The sequence below is a fragment of the Myodes glareolus genome, chromosome 14 (genome assembly GCF_982192425.1).
Source record: "Myodes glareolus chromosome 14, mMyoGla1.1, whole genome shotgun sequence".
Taxonomy (NCBI): domain Eukaryota; kingdom Metazoa; phylum Chordata; class Mammalia; order Rodentia; family Cricetidae; genus Myodes; species Myodes glareolus.
The window spans coordinates 73,506,382-73,528,938 of record NC_142039.1 but is presented as its reverse complement, the minus strand read 5'-3'; the positions used below and the strand labels follow the sequence as shown (position 1 = coordinate 73,528,938).

Genomic DNA, 22,557 nt, shown 5'->3' with positions numbered 1-22,557 from the left:
ACAGCTGCCTCTGGGAAGACTACAGAGCTCTGGGGAGAAGTGAGTTGGGTGGATGAAGGACCCTGGAGATCTGTGTGACTCCAGCGGAACTCTCCCACCGGGCCTGAAGACTCTGGGCCACTCCGAAGGCCCGTGAAGAGCAGCAATGTGCAGTCGGTCGCTGCCTTCTCTGGGCTACTTCTGTGATGTATATGTGCCGTGAAGTGCCTGCTCTGGAAATGCGACTTAAATGGCAGAGTCTATGTTGTCCTAGGCTCAGTGGAGCTGGGGAGACAGCGCAGTAAATAAGGCATTGAAGCCGCATGATGAGCGTGAGGTTGGGGAGTGTGCAGGGTGTGTGTGCAAGGGTGTGTGTGTGCAAATGACGGTGGTGGGCGTCCTGGAGAAGAGGTGGGTGGAATGCTGGGAAGGGAGGAGGAGGGCGGTCCATGGAGTTTGCAGGGTGTCCTAAGGGAAGAGGAGGGTGGAATTCTGAGTAGAGAGGAGGAAGAAATGGCAAATACAAAGGCTAGAGAGAGGCGAGAAATAAGAACTAGTTCAGCCCGGCTGACTCTTGAGGTTTAAGGGGATATGCAGAGAAAGGAAGCTGGAAAAGGGCTATGTCAGGGTACGCTGTGAAACCAGCAGCAGGCGGTGCTCTCTGAGGGCTGTGGGGAACATGAGTGGCTAATGGTGAGGTCCTAAGAGCTTGTGTTAGTCAGGGCACTCTAGAGCAACAGAGCTGAAAGATGGAACCCACATATAGACAGGATTATCATTACCTCGAGTACCAGCCTGCAGTAGCACAGGGCTTCACGGGGACCCATGGAGTCGGTGAACTAAGACTTTACCAGGAGAATGAAGGAAAACACACACACACACACACACACACACACACACACACACACACACACACACCACTCTTGATGATTTCCTTCTGACTTCTGTTTTTATTCTTATCCTTATTTTTCCTCTACATCTATCCTGGTGCTTTTCCTTTCTCATTCTTGTTTTCCTTCTAACTAACTTTATTTTTTTCCTTACAGCTTATGTACCCCAGCAAAATATTTCAAGAAATATACAAATTACAATGTGGTTACATTCTATTTTTTAAATGAATGATTACATTGAACGCAAGTAAAACAGCATGTTTTCCATATCCCTCACATGATTGAACATTTTGCATCTTATAGGTGAAAAGTTGTCCCAAGAACCCCATGCATTCATGGCCAAGCAACTTGTGATAGATGAACAGAGTGTGAGTAAACAAGGTATTTTTCTCAGTCAGCTCTTTTGCTGGCAGGCTGCATTTTGCAGTTACAAGGAAAGGGCCAATAATTTTATTACTTATTTGAAAAGGTAGCCTTATATGAAATCTTAGAAGAACCACAAATCTAACTTTTATATATGAAAAGAATCAGCCAGCCCTATGTTAAATCCTCGGGGTGCACACCTGCTCATCAGCAGTTTTACATCAGGAAGCTGAGGGCAGAAATGGACACAAGGAATTAATCGCCATCCCCTCCTAGGGAGAAAGAAAGGCAGTCAGCGGACAATAATTGGGCTGCTTTGTTTTTGTTCCCTGACCCTAACAAGTCCCTTGCTCAGCTATGTGTCTTTCGAAAACTTAAGATTGTCTTCTTGGGTTTTTCACCTCAAAGCTATTTGAGAAAAACATCTTAGTCTAACCTTATTTTCAAAGTTTTATTTCAGCTATGATTCACCTGAAACCTGTGAACACATCTCTCAACATTAAGATGAAAAGAATTTAAGCCAGCTGGGCTACTGGGACTCAATTGTCTTTCTTAATCACTAGCATAAGTCCCAGTCTGTACGGCTCCTCCATAGAAGCCCACGTGCTCTCGCTGTGCGACATTTCCTTGTTTTACTGTTTATCCTTGGCAGCCTTTGCCTTACCAGAGGTGGGAGCAGCATTTTATCTGACCTTTGCCTGTGTTAATTTTCCCACTAAACTAACCTCTATTATAATTTCTTACTACATTTATTAAAAATCCTCAATCATCAAAACCTTATTTAAATTGATACTATCATTGTATAAAATCATTGCTCCAGTTAAACAGTACACTTTCGGAGGAAATCATTTTCATAGTTATCCACAGGTAAAAATGCCCAGTAGAACAAGATATTTCCATGTGATGGTCGTACTGCTTTAAGGGCAGTGGGGATCTTCCCCACACCCATTCAGACCACAAGACAAATGGCAGCAGCAAACATACAAAGACGCAGCAGTAGCAAGAAACATCCTGGGGCCAAGGGTCTCGGGTCTTGTCTGTCTGAGATTCCCACATCAGGGTTTTGTTTCCCAGTGGGCCGATCCCCTGAAGTCAGTTACCATCTGCTGCCCCTCCAACATGGCCAGCTGCAGAGGGGGTTACTGGAGTGACTTACAGGCTGTGGGCTGCTGGTCCTCCAATGACTGGCTGGATGTCTCAGCTGGTCTTCAGTGTACAGCAGAATCTCGAAGAAGCAGGCGCTAATGCCGGTGAAGAATGCTAGTCAAGGAACGGACATGCCAGCCAGAGTGAGCGCCAGCAGGCAAAGGGAGGGAGCATCCTTCTTCCATCTCCTTTATGTAGGCCGTTGGTAGAACGTATGGCCCAGAAATCTTCCTACCTCAAAAGATCCAGAGATCCAGAAGTGGTTTTTAAAATGAAGAAAGAAAAAATCCCTCGCAGGTGTATCCAGTGTTTTGGGTTCTAGTTATTTCTAGAGGTAGTCAAGTTGACACCCCAGAGCTCCACTCAGGTCCAGGCAGAGCCTCCGGGGAAGAGAATGAGATTGAGAGGCAGAGCCACAGCATGGCTGCAGAGAGGCTCAGCCATCCTGCGGGGAGCTGTGCAGCTGGGTGGCCTTTCAGTATTGCTTTGACACATGGGACCAATAGTTTGTGTTCCTGAAACATGCGAAGACACAGCAGTAGTGAGAAACATCCTAGGGCCAAAGGTCTTGGGCCTTTCCTATCTGAGATTCGCCCAAAAAAAAACACAGAAGAAAATTGGACCTCAGAACAAAAAGGGGGGGGGGGCTTCAGATGAGAACAACAGCTCACAGAGTGGGCAAAAATATCTGCAAATCATATACTTGATGAGAGCTGAGCATCAGAGAACATGAAAAATGTGTAACAATAAATAACCAGATGTAATGTGTAACAATAAATAACCAGATGTTTTAAATGGGCAGCTGACTCGAGCAGATACGTTCCCAAAGCAAACATGTGAATGACCAATACACACACTGAAGCCTGGTCTGCACCAGGAACCAGCAGGTAAATGCGACAGGAAGCCCAGCAGGAAGCTCTGCTGCCACCAGAACAGCTACGACCAACCGAGGACAGTAAGAAGGACTGACAAAGGCCTGTGAGAGCAGATCCTTCATCTGTGGCCAGTGGGACCCAGCCACGGTGTGTTTTCTCTGGGACCAGCCAGGCTGTTCCTTGAAACTTAAATGTAGAATTACAATATTGCCCAGCAGTCTTGCTTCCAAGGACAGAAGACACACCACACAAAAGCTTGTCTAGAAAACTGGGTGTGGTGGTGTATTTCTTAATTATCAGCACCTGGGAGGCAGAGGCAGGTGGAGCTCTGGGAATCTAGTTACAGGCCAGCCAGGGTCACACGGTGAGAGTTTGTCTTATAAAAAAAAAAAGCTTAAGAAAATAACACATACACACAAACAAAAACTTGTACATGAACTTTTATAGTAACTTTATTTATTAAATATTTATTTACTTTTTTTTTTGAGATTGGGTCTCTCTGTGTAGCTCTGATTATCCTGGAGCTCACTATGCAGACCAGGTTGGCCTCGAGATTTGCCTCTTTCTGCCTCTGGAGTGCTGGGATTAAAGGTGTGCACCACCGTGCCCCTGGGATTAAAGGTGTGTGCCACCATGTCCCTGGGGTTAAAGGTGTATGCCACCATGCCTCTGGTATTAAAGGTGTGTGCTACCATGCCCCTGGGATCAAGGGTGTGCATCACCATGCCCCTGGGATTAAAGGTGGGCCACCATGCCCATGCAACATTATTTCTTAATAGCTCAAGAGAGTTGTAAAAACAACAGACTACATGCCCTTCAGCTGATGAATAGATAAGCAATTTTTGCCCAGCCATATGAACTGTTTTTAAACATATTGAATAATATTGTGAAATGCTTCATTTCATTGATGCAATCTATGATCTGGGTGTGGCAAAAGCATGTATTGGAAATACAATCCCCAGGGGCTGGGGCTGTGCAAACACTAGCACCTGAGTTCACGCACCCACATAAAAAATCAGATATGACCACACACGTCTGTAACTCCAGTGTGAAGCAGGGATGGGGTGGGGTGGAGACAGGAGGATCCCAGGAGCTTGCTGGCTGCCAGCCTAGCTTAAAAACAGCAAGCCCTGAGGGCCATGTCTGGATCCGTGGCCCTGTCATAGCTAGGGTCTGCGTTGATGTCTGTGGCTCCTGTTTCTACTGAAGACCAGAGGATGCCTGGGGTCTGGGCTACCCCCTGGGGCCATGTTGGTGCCAAGGGTCATGTTGCTGCTGGAGTCATGACAATGCCACCTGGGACCATGTTGACATCCAGGTCCAGGCTGCTTCTGAGGACCACGTCTGGGTCTGTGGTCCTACCACAGCTGGATGTGTGTTAACATCTGTGGCCCTTGTTACCACCAAAGATCACACGGATGCCCGAGGTCTGTGCTGTCTCCTGGGGCCATGTTGGTGTCCAAGGGCCATGACGCCACTGGGGCCATGCAGATCTGGTGGTCTGTGTTGTCCTCTGGGGCCATGTTGGTGTCCAGGCCCAAGCTGCTGCTGAGAGCCATGTCTGGGTCTGTGGACCTGTGACAGCTGGAGTCTGTGTTGATATCGTTGTCTGTGTTACCACCTGGAGCCATTCCAACTGTGAAGTCTGAACTGCCACCCTCCCTGGGAGACCTGACCCTGATGACCCCAGCTCTGAGGGAGCCGGCCCCACCCCTTACCACTGCCTAGGGAGAGCTGACCCTGATAGTGTTGGCATAGGAGAGCTGGCTTCCCCCTCTCGCCTGGGGGGCGGCAATCCCAGTGGAGACCCAGACTGACCAACTCAGCTACCCCCCAGGCCCACATCCAGTGCTTTGAGTTAACCCACCCCGACAACCACCACTGAATGTGGGTCTGGGGGGTAGCTGAGTTGGTCAGTATGTGCCAGACCCTGGGATGACTTATACCAATGCAAAGTATTCATCTCTATATCATATCCCCCTTTAAATGAAAACAAACATTTGTAAACATTTATTGTGTATCTGTAATCATTTTCTGGCCAGGTGCACTTTTTTATTTTTTTAAATGCTAAATGGGACCAGCTCCAAATCCCTACCTGTTTGCTCTGCCCAGTCCAACATGGCAGAGGCATGTTTACTGCCTCTGTGAGCCATACCCACTGCCCCAGCTCCAGGGATACAACGGGTCTATAACACCATTAAGCAATTTGTAACATGCTGCTCGCGGATCCCATTTAAGTGCCCCATAACTGCACCAGCTTGAACCAGGAAGCCATGCAGTTTTGCTGCTAATGCTGAGTCAGGAAGCCTTCTCTTAAAGGAATCACGCCTCTGTGCTTGTCCCTAGCAAACAGAGCCCACCCGAGAAAATGCTGCTCCCAAGAAGCTGTGCTTAACTCTGTTCTTTTGTGTCTAGAATTCCTTCCCAAGCTCTCCCAGGTTTTATGTGGATGTAGTTGACCCATGGCACACAGTTTGTAAGCAGAGACTGCTCATTGGTTTTTGGCTGCCCAGACCCGAATAATCACACAGAAACTACATTAATTACAATACTGCTTGGACTATTAGCTTAGGTGTCTTATTAACTAAGTCTTAGATATTAAATTAACCCATTTCTATTAATCTGTGTATCAGCATGAGGCTGTGGCTTACCAGTAGGTTCTGGAGTCTATCTCCTTTGGCAACTACATGGTGTCTCCCTGACTCTGCCTACTCTCTCTATTTTTCTGTCCAGATTTCCCACCTAACTTTATTCTGCTAAGTCATTGGCTGAAACAGCTTTATTCATCAACCAATAAAAGCAACACATATACAGAAGGACTTCCCACATCATGCATCTGTAGTTCCTGTTTGCTTACCCAGATTTTCCACTTCCAAAAGTTCCTCAATTTGTGTGTGTGTGTGTGTGTGTGTGTTTATTGCTTCTATTTCCATTTTTGGGTCTTTCACCATTTCACTCACCTGTTTGTGCTTTCCCACCTTGGATTTCTTGGCATTCTTTGAGGGAATTATTGATTTTCTTCAATTTTTTTGCTTTAAGGGATTTTTTTACTTCCTCTTTAAGGATCTCTATCTTCTTCATAAAGTTATTTTTAAGGTTGGTTTTTTTTTTTTTTTTACTTCATCTGCATTGGAAAGTTTTGCCTTGCTGTTGTAGGAGATCTGTGTTCTGGTGGTGCCATTTGCTCTTTCTGTTACTGGTTGTATTTTTCCACTGGTGTTTAGGCTTCTGGGTTTGGGATGATTTTAAGTCTAGGTGTTGACTCCTGCATTTGTTTCTGCTGGATGGGTGTTTGGTCCTTGGTTTCTGTTTCTGTTTCTGCTCTGGTCTTCTAGCCTAAGTGATCAAGGGTTTTGGTGACTTAGGTCTTTAGATCTAGTAGGGTGTCTTCACTGGGGTTCTGAGGCCTAAGGTTCCTAGATCTGGCCTGACCTCAAGTCATCTTCTAAAGTTGTAGGAATATGTAACTGGCTTTCTTGGAGCTCCAGGCCCCAAATCATGACATGGGAACTTATTAATCATGAATGTTTGGCCTTAGCTTAGGCTTGTTTCTAGCTAGCATTTTTTTTTTAAACTTAAAATTACCCATTTCTAGTAATCTGTGTGTTGCCCAAGTCCCGTTTACCTCATCTACATAATGCCCATCCTGCTTCCCTCCTGTCTGGCCCAGGGCTTCCTGGCTGCTTCTCCTTTTCTCTTTGGCTGCCAGACCTTACTATCTCTCCTCTGCCTAGCTCTGGACTGTTAAGCTTTTTATTAGACTAATTAGGTGCCTTAGGCAGGCAAGGTGAAACAACAACACATCTTTACATAGTTAAGTAAATGCAGCATCAACAAAAGTAACACATGCTTACATAATTAAACAAATCAACATATCCTTGCATAGTCAAACAATTATTCTTCAAAATAAACAAATGGAACACATATTTACATAGTTAAACAAATATTTTATTCCACAACAGGAGTTGGAACACAGGGGAGGGGATGTATTCTGGGTTTGTTGGATGAGTTTTAAGGAGTGTTGGAGGGCAGTGGGCAGCCTTACCTGGGGTTCCTAGGACCAGCTTGGCCTCTGGTAAAGCTGCCTGGTCTGTGAACGGTAATATAAAACCCAGTGGTGTGGGACAATTCTGTATTCTGTCAATTATGTTTTAAATAAATGCTGATTGGCCAGTAGCCAGGCAGGAAGTATAGGCAGGACAACCAGACAGGAAGTAGAGGTGGGTCAAAGAGAACAGGAGAATTCTGGGAAGGAGAAAGTCCATTCCTCCCCAGTCCTGTACAGACACTGAAGAAGGAAGATGTGACCTGCCCCACTGAAAAAAAAGGTACTGAGCCATGTGGCTAACACATAGTAGAATAATGGGTTAATATAAGTTATAAGAGTTAATAAGAAGCCTGAGCTAATGGGCCAATCAGCTTATAACTTATATAGACTTCTGTGATTTTCTTTGGGACATAACGACTGCGGGAACTGGGCAGGACAGAAACTCAGACAACAGCCCAGAGGAGGACAGGATTTTTTAATTGTTGTTGTTTTTATTATTTTTGTTATTATTATTAGTAAAATTTGTGGGAAAACATCAGAGCAGTGAAGGGCAGATATGGAGGGACTGGAAAATGTGTGGAATTGGGGTACATGATGTGAAATTCTCAAAGAATCAATAAAAAATTATGTTAAAAAATGGTGAGTTCCAGGTTCAGCAAGACAACCTATCAGAAGGGACTAAGCAGAGTGTGATAAAGGAGGAAGCATGAGTCTTCCTCTGGCTTCATTCCGCACATGCATGCAGGTACAGGCACATGTAGTCCCACACACATGTGTACATGCACACACACACTTAGAAGTATAAATTTAGCCCCAAGGCAAAGGTGTGGGAGGTGAGGCCAACAGGAAGGCAATTTGTGCTCCACCCTCATGGATGCATTAGTGTGGCTGTTATGGAAAGACTGAAGGCTGTCATGTCCTTTCTGTCCCACCAGGGAGGACACGGGCGAAGGTCCTCTCCAGATGCTGCTTTCTCAAGAATAGACAGGTCCGCTAAAGAGTGAGCTTCTTTCTTGTTGGAGGGAGGGACCAGGTGATAAAACTTATTCTTCACCTTAGAAGGAATATCTCTCTGTGCCCCACACCACTGGACTCTTAAGAATGTCACTGAGGTAGAAGGCCCTTGACTTTTGGTTGGATTCATTTCCTAACCTCTGATGCACTTAAGGGTTACCAACAAGTCCAAAGTGATTTCTACATCCTGCTCACTTGGTTCAATCAGCATAATGTCATCAATATAGTGTACCAATGTGGTATTAGGTGGGAGAGATATCAGATAAAAATCTCTTCAAACCAAGAGATGGCACAGGGCTGGAGAGTTAATATATGTGTAAGGTAAAACTGTAAAGGTGTGATGCTGGCCTTGCAAACAAAAAGCAAATTGCTTCTGGTGGTCCTTAGGGACAGGTACCAAAGAAAAGGGAACTTGCTAGATCAATAGCTGTATACCATGCACCAGGAGATGTGCTAATCTGCTCAAGTAAAGATATCATCTCTGGCACAGCAGCTGCAATTGGAGTCATTGCTTGATTGAGTTTTTGATAGTCAACTGTCATTCTCCACAATCCACCTGTCTTATGCTCTGACCAGATAGGAGAGTTAAAGGGAGATGTGATGGGAACCACCACCCCTAAATCTTTCAAGTCCTTGATGGTGGCACTAATTTCTGCAGTTCCTCCAGGGATGGATGCTGGTTTTGATTCACTATTTTCCCTGGCAGAGGCAACTATTAAAGGCTTCCATTTGACCTTTCCAACAATAAATAGCCCACACTGCACAGGTCAGGGAACCAGTGTGAGAATTCTGCCAAGTTCTAAGTATGTCTACCCCAATTATACATTCTGGGATGGGGGAAATAACGAGAGGATGAGTTTGAGGAGACACTAGATTTTCTGTGAGCTGGACTTCAAGCAAAACCTCATTAATCAGCTGGCCTCTGTAAGGCCCTACTTTAACTGGAGGGCCACAGTGTTTCTTGGGATCTCCCAGAATCAGTGTCAGTTCAGAAGCAGTATCGAACAGACCTTGGAAAGCCTGAGAGTTCCCTCTCCTCCAGTGAACAGTTACCTCTGAGGAAGGACTGGAGAAAGGCGAGCAGCAAAACCCCTAGGTATTGATTTTATCAAGGCCTTTCCTCAAGGGAACTTGGCCATTCTGGGTCTGAAAACTGGCTCATCTTGAAATTGGTTCATAGGCCAAGATTCCCTTTTGCCATGATCCAATGTGGCCTTTCTCTTATTTCTTTGAGACTTTTTCCACTTATACAGATCAAACAAAAAAACGCAGTGGGCTTTTTATCGATTTCATGCCTGGAAACACCGTGATTGATTAGTCAGCACCAAAGGTCTGTACGAGTCTTGCCACTATAAAAACCACTTTGCTTGTGCTGCCCATTATGGGTCAGGCCATTATGGACATTGCTTTGTCTACGCACCTATCACAATAACTCTGATCACCTTGCCTTTGTGATTTCAGTGCTGCTACCTGGCCCTTGCTGCTTGGGGCCCAATTAAACCCATTGCATTCAATTCGTCCAACCAAGCATCAGTTTCTCCATCCCTAAGGACTGGCACAAAGAGGGTGACAACAAAGCTCTTCAGATGTGCTGGTGCCCCCTCACCACTCTACATCTTATAGGATTAGTGAAGGGTGTGTCTTTTGGGCCTTCCCATAGTGGGGGATTAGGGTATACCCAGTGTGCCCGCTCTAGCGTTGCGATTTTCCTGAGCATTAAAATCCCATTGAGCCAAGGGATATCAGGCCCTTCAACTCCTTTGCGGCAGGCCATCTTTAGATACATGCTCAACAAACCCCTTTTTCAAACCAACTTTTTTTTTTTTTAAATTTAAAACCGTGAGAGTTTCCACATTAAACTTAGAATCTCTACTTAGTGGTCCCGTCTCAATAAACTCAGCCCGATCTAGTTTTATGTCCCCCCCCACTGTTATTTCACACCCTTAAAACCCATTTTACACACATTCCCCAGACTTCCACTTGAATGAATTAGCAAACTCATTAAACTCTTTAGTAGTGTCGAATACCTCCTCGTGAGCTATGCTTCCTACCTCTCTCCCAGCAGCCTGCTTGGCCTTAAGTCTAGTGATAGGTCTAGAGGCAACCAGTGCTGGGCCCTAGGGGACATCAGTACTGTCTTGCTTGGCATTGCCTTCAGAAAAAGTCATTGCTCATTTAGTAGACAATAAAGGGTGAATTCCCTTAGTTAAAGATGAAAAAAACGTAACATTCCAGGTGTTGGGTGTGAGTGCATTTGCTGAGGATGGAGAGGCTGCTTCCTCAGCTGCGGTGAACCCTGGAGGATCTGTGGGTTCGAAGTTAGCAGTTCCAGTGGGGTCCTGCCCCACATCCCCCTCCTGTTAGAGGACCCCTTCCTTTACCAATGAATGCTCCTGCTTTAACCACTGACAACCCCCAAGGCAAGGATTTGAATTTTTACTGTAATTCAGCCAACCTTATAACGAGGACTTTGGCTTGATTTTCTGAAACTTGAGCTCTGTGACTGCTGGAGAGAAGACTCTCTTCTAGGGCATACTTGAAAGCTTTAGTCTGAGTCTGGTGGTGGTGGCACACATCGTTAGTCCCAGCACTCAGCAGTCAGAGGCAGGTGGATGTCTCAGTTCAAGGCCAACCTGATCTATGGAGTGAGTTCCAGAACAGCCAGGGCTACACAGAGAAACCTTGTCTCAAAAAACAAAACAAAACAAAACAACAAAAACCCTTTAGACTGTTTATGCTCATTTGGAGCTGGTCAGTTTTATCACTGAGTTAATTATTGTCTCTCTCCACTCTCTGAGATGCTAGAACCTGGTTAATACTGACACGGTGCTCAACTTTTCCTTGGTCAGTTTGCCTAGAGATGCTTGGAGGAGCCAGCCAACACCGTCACTTTCCCACAAACTGTTGAAAGTTCTGTACACAGAGTCACTGAATCTGTGGCCTCTCACGATTGGTGAGTCAGGATGATCAAGTGCTTCCATCTCCTTAAGTCTGTAACACAGTTCCCACCGTGGGCTCTCAGTATTCCCCAAGCTCCCAGGAGAGGTTTCAGCAACTGGAGAAATTTCAGTAACTTTAGGGGTTGTCAAATTGGAAAGTCTATGGAGGAAACCCAGACCCAGAAAGACAATTATCATATGCACTCACTCCTAAGTGGCCTTTAGACATAAAACAAAGAAAACCAGCCCACAAATCACAATCCCAGAGAACCTAGACAACAATGAGAACCCTAATAGAGACATACATGGATCTAATCTACATGGGTAGTAGAAAAAGACAAGATCTCCTGAGTAAATTGGGAGCATGGGAACCATGGGAGAGGGTTGAAGGGGAGGAGAGAAGAAGGGAGGGGAACAGAGAAAAATGTAGAGCTCAATAAAATCTATAAAAAAAATTCATCATTGTACTTTGTTGATCTAGAACCGCTTCTATTCCCAAATCTGGACTAGTTAGGGTTCTGTAGAGAAACAAAACTGATTATATAGTTACACACACACACACACACACACACACACATACACACACACACACACACACACAGACCATACACACATGAATGAATTTATTAGAATGGATTCCAGTTGGGGTGGTTCAGTTAACCCAACAATGTCTGTTTACCCACTGAAGGGCCAAGAATCTAGTAGTTGTTCACTAATGGAAGGGCCAAGAATCTAGTTGCTGCTCAGTCCAGGAGGCTGGATGTCTCCGCTGGTCTGCAGTAGATGCCAGAATCCTGAAGAAGTAGGCTCCAATGCCAATGAAGAAATGGGTTTGCTACTAGAGCAAGAGTAAGCAGGCAGACAGCAGGCTCCTTTCTCCCGTGTCCTTTACAGAGGCTGCTAGCAGAGGGTGTGGCCCAGATTAAAGGTGGATTTTGCCCCCTCAAAAGATCTGGATTAGAAGTGGGTCTTCCCACTTGAGATGATTTCAGAAAAAAAAAAAAAGAAATTCCTCAAAGGTGTACCCAGCCACTTGCGTTTTAATAATTACAGATGTGGCCAAGTTGACAACCAAGAATAGCCATCACAACCTTCTCATGTGGTGTTGGATATAGTTACACAAATGGACTATGGCAATAGGTTAAGTTTGTAACTGTGCTAAGTGAAAGAAGCTATATTGTATGATTCTGTTTACATGAAAAGTCTTAGTGGGCAAGGCCATTGAGACAGAAGGTAGACTAGTGGTTACCAGAGGCAAGAGAAGATGGCTCAGTCCATAAAGTACCTGCTGCACAAACATTAGGACCTGAGTTTGGATCCTCATGAAAAAACAAAACAAAACAAAACAAAAAACAAAACAGGTGCGGCAACTCACGTCTGTAATTCCCAGATCTGGGGAGTGGTGGGAAAAGGGGATTCCCAGAGTTTATCAAATCAAAGAGCTTAAGGTCTGATGAGAGATCTCAAAAACTAAGGGAAGAGTGTAATTTAGGAAGATACCCAAAAGCAACTTCAGGCCTCTCCATACATGTACATATGTTTACATGTACACAAACACATGCACTACACACATATGCACACACATGTGTACACACACACACCACACCATACACACATATAACATGCACAAATACAAAGAAAAGAAAGTGTCACACTCAAGTAAGAGGTTCCCATTGCACTTGCTGAAGGCTCCATAATACCAGGAACTTTGGGCAAGAATCCTCTCCTGCGGTTGCAGGGACCTAATGGATTAACAGAATTTTGTTTTCAGACACATATTTTTGCTTATGCATTGACAATTTGTTTGTACTAAAAATCTAGTATCAGAGGGCATCTTATTTATAAAAGAATCATAGACATCAATATTTCAGTTTCCTGTCAACTGTTCCCACACCTAAATGCATTCCCTTGATGGCAGGAAGAGAGTTATGGATTCCAATAAATGGAAGCCAGGGTTGATGGAGACTCTGTCTAATGGCTGTTTGCCTCTAAGCCTCCACACGAAGCACTTTGCTGTCGGTGATGGAGAAGCCAGCACACTGTTGTTGACACCAATGTCGTCTGCTCCCCAGGCTTGTTGTTCCCAAGGCCCCGTGTCAGTGTTTCCCTGGTGCCCCACACCCAAGGTTGCCAGGTAAATTTGTCTTGTTGCCTTTGGCAGATTTTCCTCCACATGGAGAGTGGTGGGAGTTGTTTGAATGGGGGTCATTTAGCAGGGGACAGAACGAATTCCTAGAAAGACACACTGTGCTGTGTTCTGTCAGACTTTAGAAAAACCCACCCATGGAGTGACTTTGCTTATGTACTGTGGTCTGAGGGGTCACCCTCAGCCAAAGAGGCCATCAGTGCCAGCCACGCAGAATGTCCCTGTCTGTCAGAGTCAACATCCCCAGCAGCTGCACCTGTCCTAGGCTGAGTGCCCAGGCACAGTTCAAAGGGGGGAAGCAAAGGGTACCAGAGTGTGAGGAAGAGAGCGATAGCTTTGTGGGGAAAGGACCGAGGAGTAGCTGGTCAGCGGCTTCTGGGGGTCTATCTGTGCAGCCCACAGCTGTCCTGCTGTTGTGGCTTTGGGCGTGGCCTTTCTGTCTCCATTGCCTTGCCTTTGGAATGAGAACAGAGTAGTTTTCAATTCTCTGGGTTTTGAGAATTCTGCAGATGTTGTGCATGTGTGGCAGGCATGGAAATGGGGTGGAGTGGTATGAGGGGACAGAATGCTGTCTGGGGCTCTCTAGATGTGATGATTTTCCTCACAAGCCTCCCACTTGCTGCCAAGTGGTAGGAAAAACACTTCAATTTTAGTCCACTCTGGTAAATTTAGTCTTATTCAAAAGCTGAAGTAATCGTCTTAGGCCGTTCTCGGATATGGATGCTTGTGAGCCACCATCTCAGACGCTGGAAAACGAACCCAGGTCCTTGGCAAGAGCAAGGCGCATTCTTAACAGTTCCCTCTGACAGGTCCCTGTCCTTATTTTACATCAGCCCCATCGGGTCTCTCCTTTCCTCACAGGGACGTTCTGGAAGTCTGCCAATTAACAATGCTTCATTCTCGCTAGCATAACCTGTTGCGGCATCTGCTGTGTTTCAGAGGAGTCCCCCAGGACGGCTGTATCCAAGGTAGCTCGTTTGTTATGGCGTCGTTCATCACATCCCAGGTGTGCATGGATGCTGCAGTTCGGTTCCCTTCTGAGCAGTCTAATCACTGGACAGGCCGACTCCTGCCACAGCGTCTCCCTCCAGGACCCCCATCCTTCTTTCTTTACCACAGAGCAGAACTGGTTACCACCACTGGTTCTCCTAAGTATCAGAAGTGCACAAAGAGAGCCTTGGTACCCTGTCCTGGGTCCCAGGCAGACACCACTAACGAACTGTACCATTGGGCTACTGGCTCCTGTAGGACAAGGCACAAGGTAAACCTCGCCACTCCGCTAGAATGGGCTTCAGAGACTAAGCCGATTCACTGAATTGGTTTTACTCATTAGCCCTGGGGTTCCTTTGTCTGAGGCAAATATAATACAGTGTGTTTGTCTGGTACTCCTGATTGGTGAGCTGGACAGAGGATGGTAGCATGCCACAGCTGTCCAAAGTGTGAAAAGTGAGATAATCTGTGCCTTCGCTAGAATGGTGTAAAATCTGCAGTTTGCTTTCAAGTCTGGAAAAGTAGCATGAGCGTATTACGGGGAGGCTTACTGCCAACCTGTCTTTCCCCGAGCTTTTTTTTTTTTTTTCACATAAAAGGTATTATTGTCCTTCCCAGATTGCAAGGAGATTCTAGAAGCTTCCCCCTCTTTATGCAAAGATATTTGATGTGAGTGCTGTCTTTGGGCTTAAAGACATTTCTTACTTGTCCACCAGAGCCAACCCCGCTATGTGACTTAAATATGCAAACCTCACGATCCCTGGTTCTTGCATTCCTGTTGCAAAGCTGTCATTCTTCTGGATGGTGACATATTTATCTGGGTTAATTTGTTTGCTCCCACAGTGGTCTTGAGGACTGGGTGTTACATATCCTCCTCCCAGTTGATGAAGTGGCCAGAGTGGTCAGGAGACCTTCTGATAATTGTGCAGCTAGTGAATGACAATATTAGGATTTGAACCTGGGGCTGACTGGTGTCTTCAATGAGGTTCTGTAAATGAGTGAATATCATGAAACAAGGAAATTGATGTTATGCTCTGTGCCTAGAGGAAGAGATGCCCCTAAGCCGGGCATTCTGGATCCTGGCGCTGCCCACACCTGCTGGTTTCTTCTGCCTGCAGACCTTGCCCTGGGGGGATGGCCCCGAGTCAATAGTTCCATTTAGGGCTGTCTTTTCTTGAGGGTTTCAAATTCTACACAGTGTGGTGTAGCTCAGTGGTGGAGCACTTACTTCTGTGTGTAGATGTCTGAATTTGTTCCCTAGTGTTGTAATGAGGAGCAGTGGGCTGCTTCCTGCTGCTTGGCTAGCTTAACCCCGAAATAATTACACAGAAACTGTATTCATTTAAACACTGCCTGGCCCATTAGTTCTAGCCTCTTTTTGGCTATTTCTCACATCTTGATTCAACCCATTTCTAATAATCTGTATGTCACCACAAGCTCGTGGCTTACTGGGAAAGATTCAGCATGTCTGACCTGGCAGCTTCATGGCGGGTGGCTCTCTGTCTCTGCCTCCTTTCTCCCAGCATTCTGTTCTGTCTACTCCACCTATCTAAGCTGCCGTCCTATCAAAAGGCCAAGGCAGTCTTTTTATTTGACCAATGAAAGCAACACATGGAAAGAAGACCCGCCTACACCATCCTAGTACCACGAACAAACAGAAAAACATCTACTGTACGTGCCTGTGTGGTAGCGCAGGTTATCTCAAGGGTACCCTTAGGCAGAGAGAAGAATAAAGCCCAAACACCGGCCTTCATGATTTGCTGAGCTAAGAGAACCTGTGTTTCTCTGTGTGGCCATTCCCCCTCTGCTCAGTTCCGTCTAGCTGTGGAGCCCCTGGTTTAACAGATTTTAACTGCGTGTGGTTGAGCTCTTTCTCCACACCTCTCTAAATCTGGCTATGTCTTTTCCTGCTCTCTGTTCTCTGGGCCCCCACAACACAGAGATTTGCCTCTGGTCCTATTTATGTGTAGACTGCAGGTCAAATGAAAAAGGGCTGCCGTCCAGAGCAGAGCCCAGCTGGGAGAAAGAGAAAGCGATACCGCTGTTCTTGACCCTGGATGTCTGATTTCCTTGGGGCCCCAGAGACTGGTTCTGACCTCCTTGTCATTGTCCAGGTTCTCTGTTGTTATTAATATCGGACCCCTGCACACAACTGTAGCACATGATATTAGCTCTGGACCCTGGAGCAAACACCTGTGCTGGGCCACTGGACTGGCGCTGGATTTCAGACCAGGTCGCTGTGTTACCTGGTCATGACCGCAGATGGCATTCGGGGCACCTGCAGGCCCAGGGCTCCAGTATACACTGGGTGCTGATGAACTCAGCTTGGGTCCCACAGAAGAGCTGCCTGCCAGGAGCAGGAGAGGCAGAGCACTCCCATGGTCTCAGAATAATTTGGTTTTATTACAAGGGTTTTCATTTTGATGGCAACATTATTCTTTTCATGGAAGAAATTATCTTCGAATTATTTAATCTTCCTCTTTTATCTCTGGGGGTGCTTTCGGGGTGTATTGCTGCAGTCTTTTCAGATTGCTGGAGCAAACTGTTCTATCATTTTTACTCTTCAGGGCCCCACTGGGAGCAGGAGGAAGTAGATTCTTGCTCAGAGTCATTTAGTCCCTGAAATAAACCCAAGATACTTGTGCATTTTTGAAAGGGGGGCCCTGGGGCTGCTTCACTCCTCCGAAGGGAAGTTTTCTCAGCTGGGCGAGACCCGCCCCTGCCCGAGAGGCTCTGCTAGCTTTCAGGCAGTTATGCATACACTATGATGAGATGCAGACCCTGGCTACAGGAGCTGCTTTACCCAGTTTGTGCCCTGGAGTTTTAACTTTGTCAGGGTGAAAAGTGGCTGCTGCTAATAAGGCAGTTGGATTGTTGTCTTGGCGCAGTCTGGGAAGAACCCTGGAGCTGGAGGAGGGGGTGGGGGGGTGGGGGTGGGGACTGACCTCAGGACCAGTGGCCTGGTTTAACTTGATTGATGCCACCAAGTCCAGTGGTACCAGGGTGCCAGTTCCCAGCCCAGAAGTAGCCCTGGAGGGAGACACAAGGTCAAAGTTCGAGTTAACTTGAAAACAGTCTGCCTAAGCCTTGTTGGTTTCCCTAGCCAGGGTCAGGAGCTGAGCAGAATCAGGCCACTGTGGCATTAGGTGGCCTGAAAAAGGAGCTGGGGACACTGAGAAGGGAGTAAGCAAGTGTGTCAAGGACAATGTCCTACAATACCTTCACACCTCTGCCCTCTGCTGGCTTGGTGAATTCCTGCACGTGGTTAATGATTCTGCTTAAGAGTCCCAGTCAGGCCTGCCATGACCCCAGCAAACTACACCTCGCTGCTTTATTTGTTTGTTTGTTTGTTTGTTTGAGACAGGGTTTCTCTGTGTAACCACCCTGGCTGTCTTGAAGCTCACTCTTTAGACCAGGCTGGTCTTGAACTCAGAGATCCTCTTGTCTCTGCCTCCTGAAAGGTGGAATTAAAGGCGTGTGCCACCGCCGCCCGGCTCCATTTGCTTTATTAAATGTGAATTTGTTACAGGAATGAGTTCACCTTTCCCTCGTGCTGCAGCTGCGGCTGTTAGCTGCATAAGGTTGTTTTGGAGTTCCTCCGCTCCTATAGCATGAAGTCTCCAGGATAATATTTCCTCAAAGAGACCGGCACACAGTACAGCGCACAGTAGGTTTTCAAAGCTGTCTGCTAAGTAGGATGGACGGAAGTTTGTCCCTTGGCTGGGACCCCTACCCTAGTCTCCTTTGAAAGGGCTTGTCTGGGGAGTGTTTCCTTGTAATTTTTGAAAAGTAAAATTTCATCCTGTGATAAACTGACTCTCACAAAAACAAACAAACAAATAAACCACAGATTAACTAGCAAGTTCTCCCCACCCTGTGTTTCCTGTCACTTTCTGCTCTTGGCAAGGGTGGTGGCCCCTTTCCCAGCGAGTTGTTCAGGACCTGCCTTCTTTATAGCAGGATGGCTGTAGGCACACGTTTCTTTTCAGAGCTCAGGATGCCCTGCCACACTGCCCTTGAAGGGCTTCCTGTCCTTGTGCCATATGGGCACACTAACTTATCAACATCCACGTTGTGAACAGCAGGCACAGCGCCAGGTCCTGGGGCAAACCGTTAATAGTGCAAGCTGTTGGGTCGGAAGGGCTCCGAGTTGATTCTTGTCGCTTACCCATGACAGACCATCAGATCAGAGACTCGGGCTCTGACAACCAGCTCTCTAATCTGCAAAACTGGGACAGCGTGGTACCCCAGAGCAGAGTACAAGAGGCAGGGCCTGGGGAGCCTAAGGATTCTACTCCACAGGCTGTGGGGTCCCCAGATGGTGGCTGCTGTCTCTGTTGGTATTGATGTCAGGAAAAGGAAGTTAACAACGGGGCCAGACACATCCCTAAATCCTCTGACGTGTGGCTTGTTCTCTGTACTGTAGGCTCCTTCTAGGAGGAATGGAGGGCTGAGGTAAGTGGGCTGTGGAAGCTGCGCAGAAATCTGGCGACACTGTGGGGCTCTCAGGATGTTTGTTCTGGTTGTGTATATGGGGCTCCCACTCAGCATATGGGACTCCTTGGCCGGGTGCCGCCTTTTCCACGGGAATCCACAGGCTGGTAAATCTGGGCCGTGTGCAAGGAACTATGAGTGTCTGGGAGGAGAAGAGACACTTGGGGCAGATGTTAGGGCTCTTGGGGAGCCGATTTCTTCATCTTTAATCCAGAATGCCTACCCAATGATCTCACTGGTACGAAGCTTTGGTAGAACCACATGCATTCATGGCAAGGTACAAATGCCCTCTTCCCTCTCTCTGTGTGGCCTCTTGTGGGCCCATGGGAAGATTTGCTACTAGAGGAATAACGTCTCCAGAGAAGGAACAGTGAGGGTCAGGGTGGGAGTTTGATATGGGCCTTCAGATGGGTCCCAGGGTACATGCGGAATGATGGGTGTGGGGTGGCCTGGTTCCCACCCACAGGTTTTCATCTCTTTTGACCTCCTCTGATTTCTGTAAAAGCTGGGCACACCCCCTTCTATCTCACTCCTGTAATGAGCTTTTTAACCAAGAGCTTTTGAATTGGCTGGCTGTAATTCCAGACTTAATGACTGAGAGTGACAATCTGATCCCAATTCAGAAGCACGAAGGGCTGATCGCATTGCAGAGGAGTCAAGCCTCTGGTTTGTCCCCAGGAGAAAGGACAGGCTAGGCTGCTGCCTGGGACACGGCCGTTTAAGACAGCGTCTTTCTTGTGTTCAGTTAATCTTGTCTTTTAGTATTTTTCCTCCAAAGGCCTTCATTCTTTTATCTCCCGGGCATTCTTGGTAAAATTTGTCTCTTCTTTCATAGGAACATGTTCATTAATCCTAAAACATTCATTGTGCTTCATTAATCAGGTTAGAGGATTAGCAAAAATTGGGATTTCTTTTTAAAAGCAATTATAAGCGACAGGCAGGTTGGAACTGCAAGATGCATAATTTTAGTGTGCTGATGGCTTCATTACTCAGTCTGGATTTTGCGGATGATGAGAGTGTTCAGTTTCCTTCCCGGGTGTTTGATGTCCGTGTGGGAGAGGTACTTGTGTTGGCTTCCACACATGCGCGTCCTAAGGGCGGCGAGGTCAGTGTCCCCAGAAGTTCCAAGGGGCACAGCTGCTTTAGAACGTTGTCTTTCCGGGGTATCCCGAGACTCTAATGCCCAGCCTCTGCACAGGTGGCGGAGATACAGCGATGGTAGCGCTGGCAACAATGCCAAGGCTTTCCATGACTAGGATGCCGTGAGCCAGGCATGGTGCGAGGCACTCCACAAGAACCTCATTTGATTCCTTCATGGACTGCCACACAGAGGTATTAAGCACCCCTCTCTCTTCAGTCGCTGGGACACAGGAAGGCAGTTAGTCTATTCAAGGACACACAGACACCGGTAGAACTGGAGCAGACAGGGTATTAGAGTAAGCACTGGGAGCGGGGTGTGGGTGTCCAAAACAAAACAAGTCCTGAATTAGGGCCAGAAACTGGCGCCTCAGCCTCGGTCATCTCCCTCACCTTTCTGGGTCTTAGTCTTTCTTAAAAATTGTTTTTGTGGTTTGCTTGTAAGCGAGAAGATTAGAAAAGACGAACTTGATTTTGACTCCTTTTAGCTCTGACATTCTGGGATCTGAGAAATTATCTTCAGAAGAAAAAGAGGCGCCAAAGTGGATTGAATGGCCTCATCTCCCACGCAGAATGCTGCATCTGGCCTTCATTTCCAGCCACGACACCTCCATGCTGGTGCCGGCGATTACATTGCGGCCGGTCTTTATGCGGCTCAGAGCACTCCTCAGCTGTCTGGCGCTCCAAGCCCCTTGAACATTGCCCTCAATTTTGCAGCTTCTCCTCCTGTGCCCTGCAGCTGCGACGGCCCATAAACAACCAGACCAAGAACAATGGCCGCTTCTTGGTATTGAAGAGTGTATCAATTTTCTGTAATTCCTTGTAGCTGGCTGAGCATACATTATAGAGTTCAAGTGTTTTGAAAATAAGCTATGAAGAATTGTTATCTGTGGGGAGAGCTGGCAGTTTATTAGCTGTCAGAGTCTGAGTGCTTGGGTGAGCTTTGCTGCACGTGCCCGAAGGGCTGGCCTTGGGGATATGTGCGTGCTGCCTGTGCAAGGGAGAGGGGTGACAGAGAGGGAGCGCCCCACAGCCTCTGAAGAGAAAAATAACTTAGCCACTGGAGCTGGAGGGAGCTCTCACACGGATCTGCAAGCGGCTATGTAAAGTGTGACACAGAAGCCCCAATCTGAATCAAAATACACAAGAAAAACCAGGAAAACCGGGGCTTATTCCAGTCATGTCTGCTCTGCCTGCTTGGTGCCTCAGTCCACCCCGAAGAGACTCCCATGTCGGTGAACATCTCTTCCCGTCCTCCCCAACCGTGGGATTCATGTAGTCATGATGGTCTGTGGATTCTGGGTAGCCATTGTTTAAACAATAAGATCAAATTACAAAGTCTTTCTTCCTTTTTGGTAACATCCTGTGCTCCTGACTCTCTCTCTCTCTCTCTCTCTCTCTCTCTCCTCCCGTTTCTCATTTCTTCCACCCCGTGCTCTCCCCGACAGCCTTTCCCCCTTTTCTTTTAAAAATAACTTATTTATTCTTATCTTATGTACATTGGTGTTCTGCTGGCATATATGTCTGTGCGAGGGTGTCAGATCTTGGAGTTACAGACAGATGTGAGCTGCCACGTGGGTGCTGGAACTGAATTGAACCCAGGTCCATCTGGAAGAGCAGTCAGTGTTCTTGACCACTGAACCATCTCTCCAGCCCCTTATGTTCTTCTAGAATCCCTAAAGAGGCTGCTGGTAAAACCTTACCAGCAATCCCCACAAGCTGTTTGCTGAGCTGGTCCAGAACCAGGGGCAGCACCACACACAGTCGTCTGCCTCCTGGGGCTGCTCAGGTTTGTTTGATTAAAACGTTCTCACCTGCATCACTTTGGGGTGAACCCCCAAACTGTGGATAGTCACACAACAGAAGACATAGAGTCCAGAATGGGTGATGGGCATGTTCCCCATGGTGTTAGGAGCCTGGGAGTGACATGAATGTCAGGCTCCACCCCGAGACCTTCCTCCCAAAAGTCCCTGCGGTGGGCGTGGGTGGGCCGCAGGCTGAGACGCTCTGCAGCCAGAGGAACTGACGGGTTCCAGTGCTTGGTAAAGCAGGGAGTGCTGGGGGTGTTTTGAGGACCCTGTAACCTCAGAGGGTAAAAGTATATAACTTTATTTTTTTTGAGTATATGAAATATAGAAACATATAAAACTTAAAATGTATGGAAGGTAGAGTTATATATTTATATATTAAACAGAGTCCTTAAATGCTTGGCTATTTACGTTTTCCAGTTTGTTCTTTTATGGTGTTTTCATATTGTGCCATGCTTTAAAGATGCTTTAGGATAATGAAAACTGCAAAATTAAAAAAGTGTATTGCAACATATTTTTCTCTAGAACTTTTGTTGTTTAGATTTTAAATGTTCTAAACATTTCAGACTGTCCCTGTTTTATAGATACATACTTCTGTCTTCCCCCAGAGTAATGGTTATTACCAATCTCTTATAAATCCCTCCAAAGGCAGTTCAGACAAACAGCGCATATGCCTACCCCACGTCCTCTTCTTCGTACACACACCCCAGCCTGCCTTGTCCTTCAGA

The 22,557-nt window shown here is 46.6% G+C and overlaps 1 long non-coding RNA gene across 1 annotated transcript; it reads left to right on the top strand.

Moving 5' to 3' along the window:
* Positions 1–18,484: 18,484 nt before the first annotated feature.
* Positions 18,485–22,343, top strand: LOC125408901 (uncharacterized). The gene is made up of 2 exons (XR_015005230.2): positions 18,485–18,845; positions 20,510–22,343. It is a non-coding gene; the product is annotated as an uncharacterized LOC125408901 (long non-coding RNA).
* Positions 22,344–22,557: the final 214 nt, after the last annotated feature.